The sequence below is a fragment of the Jaculus jaculus genome, chromosome 7, assembly GCF_020740685.1.
Source record: "Jaculus jaculus isolate mJacJac1 chromosome 7, mJacJac1.mat.Y.cur, whole genome shotgun sequence".
Classification (NCBI taxonomy): domain Eukaryota; kingdom Metazoa; phylum Chordata; class Mammalia; order Rodentia; family Dipodidae; genus Jaculus; species Jaculus jaculus.
Genome location: NC_059108.1, coordinates 157,059,909 through 157,065,045, shown reverse-complemented (window position 1 = coordinate 157,065,045; position 5,137 = coordinate 157,059,909). Strand labels below are relative to the sequence as shown.

Sequence of the window (5,137 nt, the reverse complement as noted above, 5' to 3'; positions counted from 1 at the left end):
CTAGAGCAAGACCATACCTCAAAAAAACAAAACAAAATAGCAAAGACCCATGAATCCTGCACTGTGGGATCATGGTGATCTATCAGAGAATGACCCATGTGCCAACCCACTGATAATACCTGTCCATCTATGGAAGACAGATAAGCAACATGTGTCCATCCATAGAGAGGAAGGACTTTCCAACACCCGCTGCAGCATAGCTGAGCCCATAGGACAGAATGCTGAAGGAAGTAAGCCAGGCACAACAGGACAAATATTGAAAAATGCTTCTTGAAGACAAGGTTCTTATATTGGTCAAATGGTAATGGCTGTGGTTGGGTGAATGGTGGTAGTGGGTACAGACTTTCAGTTTTATAAGGTAAAAAAATTCTAGTGATGATAATGGTAAGGTCTCACAACAGTGCAGCTGTCCACTGAAAAGGAATGACAATGGTTGTGTTTTGGGGGAGGGAGGTTCTGAGGTAGGGTCTCAGTCTACCCAGGTTGACCTGGAACTCACTCTATAGTCCCAGGCAACCTCAAACTCACAGTGATCTTTTACCTCTGCCTCCCAAGTGCTGGGATTAAAGGCATGCATCACCATGCCCAGTAATGACAGTCATTGTTATGATGAATATATTATATAGTTCATCATATTAAAATTAAAAGCTGAGCTAGGCATGGTCATGCATGCCTTTAATCCCAGCATTCGGGAGACAGAGGTAGAAGGATCACCATAAATTTGAGGTTATCCTGAGATTACAGAGTAAGTTCCAGCTCAACCTGGGCTAAAATGAGACCCCACCTTGAAAAAAAAAAAAAAAAGGAGGAAAAAAAAGAAAAAAATTAAAAGCTGTGAGAGCTGCATGGATGGCTATATAGAGACCATTGTACCAAACGGTTAGGAGTATGGCTCACCTCCTCCACAAGCAGCAGCTGGTCAACTGGAGAAAGACATCAATGACCACATGGAAAACTCAGAGATGGTTGCTTCTCAGCAAATAACAATAACTTGATCTTTTCCTTTCCAATTTGTACCCCTTTTATGTGTGTCTCTTGCCTTATTGCTATGACTAAGACTTCAAAAACTATATTAAATAAAAGTGGGGACAGGGGACACCCTTGTCTTGTTCCTTATTTTAGTGGAAAAGCTTCCAGTTTTTCCCCATTTAGTAATATGTTGGCTGTAGGCTTTTCATAAATAGTTTTTATTATATTGAGATATGTTCCTTCTATTCCCAGTCTCTGTAGGACTTTTATCATGAAGGGATGTTGGATTTTGTCAAATGCTTTCTCTGCCTCCAATGAGATGATCATGTGATTTTTGTCCTTCAACCTGTTTATATAATGTATTACATTTATAGATTTGCATATATTGAACCATCCCTGCATCTTTGGGATAAAGCCTACTTGGTCAGGGTGAATGATCTTTTTGATATATTCTTTTTTTTTGTTATTCTAAAGAACAGACTTTATTCATTTTCCCAAAACACTAAAACAGCACATGGCATAGTAACTTAGCACACAGTATAAATGATGTATGCAATGCATTATCCCTTAAATGGCTGATTTTAACTCTGAGTTCAGGAGTCCTAAAAAATTATACATTCTTAAATGAATGACCTTTATTAAAGTTATCAACAAACAACAAAAATCTTAATGTAAAAGAGACCTCAATTCCTAGGACCTGGAAACTGTGTCACGGAAATACTTGATTTGCTTTTCTGTTACCTGTGCTATGGAAAATAGACTTATCATTCCTTCATACGCAGGAGAACCCTGTTGGGACTCCTAGCTTGAGAAGATGATTCCAAGGTTAATATTGCAACGTCACCATATGTGTCTCCAATTAAACTGCTTCAAGTGGAGGGAGGAAAAGGAGAGGAAACTTTGCTGCAGGTCAGAGTTATTCTATGAAATGCAGACATGGTAACAGCTCACTGTGAACTGAGCAAAGCTTGCATAATAAAAAGTAGAGCAGGTAGACAGAAAAATCCACTCCCATTAGGCAATCAGAGACCGGCAGAGATGGACGGTGTCTGGGACAGTAGCCCTTTAGAACGGGGATCTGAGAAGATACATAAAGAACCTCACGTGAAGTCACTGCGCTCTCACTGGACGTCATGCTGGATACATCATCATCTACAGAAAGGGTTTCTCAGTCCTGAGCCTCTTCCCAGCACAACTTAAAACATGCTCGACAATTTCCTTCTGCACCAACCAGCAAGGTCCGTCTAGTCATCCACATGGACTCCTGGGAGCAGGGACTGGATCGCTGTGCTCTACGCATCCTGGCTCAAGGCAAAAGAAATCCTCCTAAGACAGCTTTCAAAATTAACCTACTGTTTTTATTGTTCTCCTGTACCTTAACTATGGCATGAGAGATTTGCTAATTCCAAAGGTGGTAAAGCCAGTAGCCCCAGTATTATCTGGAGACCATTTGAAGTACTTTTTATACTTGAAACAATTTTCTTGCAGCCTATTGTTTGCTCTGAAAACAAGGGCTTTAATAGGGTAAGGAGAAAACATCTTGTCTCATCTTCCAGGAGAACTTCAGGAAGGTCACCTGGCATCCAGAGCAGATCAGAACGCAGACAAGACAGTTCTAACTCAGGAAAAGCGCTTGGCAGTTCACACTTAAAGAATCCCACATCCCATGGTTTGGGGTGGCCTGGCCATCCGACACCCAGAGCTCTCCTTTGGGGTACTGTCCTTCTTGGCTATCTGTGGCTCTGGGTCCTCCCTCCAGCCAGTCCCTCCTCAGGGCTTCCTTCATGGCACCATACACCCTAGCAAGGCGCTCCTCCACTGGGCCAGGGGGCAGACCCTCATCCTTGCGCACAGCAGCGGCCAGGGTTTGGACCTCTTCCTGTTGACTCAGTTAGATGTGGATGCAGTTTGTCTCCACTGTGAAGCAAATGATCGGCGCAGCTCAGGTCACTCTTCATTTCCAAGGAGACAGCCTCATCCTGTGATTTTCCATTGGCTCCAACCACAGGCTGGTCCTTCTTGGAAGGCACTGCTGGGCAGGGGCTCCCCCTCTGGGTTCTTTTCTTAAGGCCACTTAAGAGTTTGTCCAGGTCACCTCCTCCAGAGCACTTCACGTTTGCCAGGCAGGTGTCCAGGGTCCCTCTTCTGCCCCCCATGCTTCGTGTCCTCTGATACAGTGAGCTGGGGTGACGCCTGTCAGTCAAGGAATGACCTTCAGTGGATTTCAATATGAACCTGCAGGCGCACGTTGAGCATCATGGACGCCACGATGTACAGGTAGGGGAAGTTGATGCGCAGCCTCCAAGCCAGGTCGAAGAAGATGAGCAGCGTGCGGGTGAGCCCCTTGCAGAAGACCCCATAGGAGCCGCGCGGTGGCCGAGCGCGAGAGCCAGACAGCCAGGCCCGACAGAGCCACCGACATATAGAGACCAGCGCTCCCTCCCACCGCCTCCCCGGCTCGGCCTCGTCGCCTCGCGTTGTCGGGGACCTCGGCCCCGGGCCGCTGGCCTGCGCTCGGGCTCTCAGGCAATCCCGGAGGCGGAGTTGAGGCCGGCCGGCCTGCGGGAGCCGAAGACGCTCGTCACGCTCCGCCAGCCGCTGCCTGGTCAGCGCCCGACGCTGATATATTCTTGTATTCTGTTTGCCAATATTTTGTTGAGAATTTTTGCATCAATGTTCATGAGGAAGATTGGTCTGTAGTTTTCTTTTTTTGTTCTATCTTTTTCTGGTTTTGGTATCAGGGTGATGCTGGCCTCATAGAAGAAGTTTGGTAGACTTCCTTCTTTTTCTATTTCCTGGAAAAGCTTAAGAAGCAATGGTGTTAGCTCTTCCTTAAAGGTCTGGTAAAATTCAGCAGTGAATCTATCTGGGCCTGGGCTTTTTTTTTTGGGAGATTATTGATAACTGTTCAGATCTCCATGTTTGTTATAGGTCTATTTAAGTGATTAATCTCATTTTGACTTAAATTAGGTAGGTCATATAAATCAAGGAAATCATCCATTTCTTTCAGATTTTCATACTTTGTGGACTATATGCTTTTATAGTATGTCCCTATGATTTTTTGAATTTCTCTGGAATCTGTTGTGATGTTACCTTTTTCATCTCTGATTTTATTAATTTGTGTCTCTTCTCTCTTTCTTTTGGTCAGATTTGCTAAGGGTTTATCAATCTTGTTTATCCTTTCAAAGAACCAACTCTTTGTTTCATTAATTCTTTGGATTTTTTTTTTTTTTTTTTGGTTTCTATTTCATTAATTTCTGCCCTAATCTTTATTATTTCTTCCCGTCTACTGATTTTTGGTTTGCCTTGTTCTTCTTTTTCCAAGGCTTTAAGGTGAAGCATTAGGTCGTTTACTTGCGACCTTTCTAATTTCTTAATATAGGCACTTAAGGCTATAAATTTACCTTAGAACTGACTTCATTGTGTCCCAGAGATTTTGGCATGTTGTGTTCTCATTATCGTTTGACTCTATGAATTTTTTGATTTCCTTCTTGATTTCTTCATTGACCCATTCATCATTTAGTAGTGTATTGTTTAGTTTCCATGATTTTGTGTATGCTCTATAGCCTTTCTTGCAACTGATTTGTAGTTTAATTCCATTGTGGTCAGATAGAATGCAAGGAATTATTTCAATTTTCCTGAATTTGTTAAGGTTTGCTTTATGTCCTAATATATGGTCTATTTTAGAGAATGTTACATGTGCTGCTGAAAAGAATGTATATTCTGCAGCCTTTGGATGAAATGTCCTGTATATATCTGTTAGTTCCATTCCTTCTATGACCTCATTTAGTCCAGATGCCTCTCTGTTTATTTTTTCCTGGGATGACCTGTCAATTGATGAGAGTGGGGTGTTAAAGTCACCCATCACCACTGTGTTTGGTGTTATCTGTGACCTTAGTTCTAATAGTGTTTGTTTGATGAATTTGGGAGCCCCCATGTTAGGTGCATATATGTTTAGGATTGTAATGTCTTCCTGTTGGAGTGTGCCCTTAATCAATATAACGTGACCTTCCTTATCTTTCTTGACTAACGTTGGACTAAAGTCTACCTTGTCAGATATTAGGATAGCAACCCTTGCTTGTTTTCTAGGCCCATTTTCTTGAAACACCATCTTCCTACCTTTCACCCTAAGATAATGTCTATCCTTTGTAGAAAGGTAAGTTTCTTG

The 5,137-nt window shown here is 42.7% G+C and overlaps 1 pseudogene; it reads right to left on the bottom strand.

Annotated features, from left to right (window-relative positions):
• Positions 1 to 2,889: 2,889 nt before the first annotated feature.
• On the bottom strand, positions 2,890 to 3,391 carry LOC123462235 (annotated as a pseudogene).
• Between the last annotated feature and the right edge of the window lie 1,746 nt (positions 3,392 to 5,137).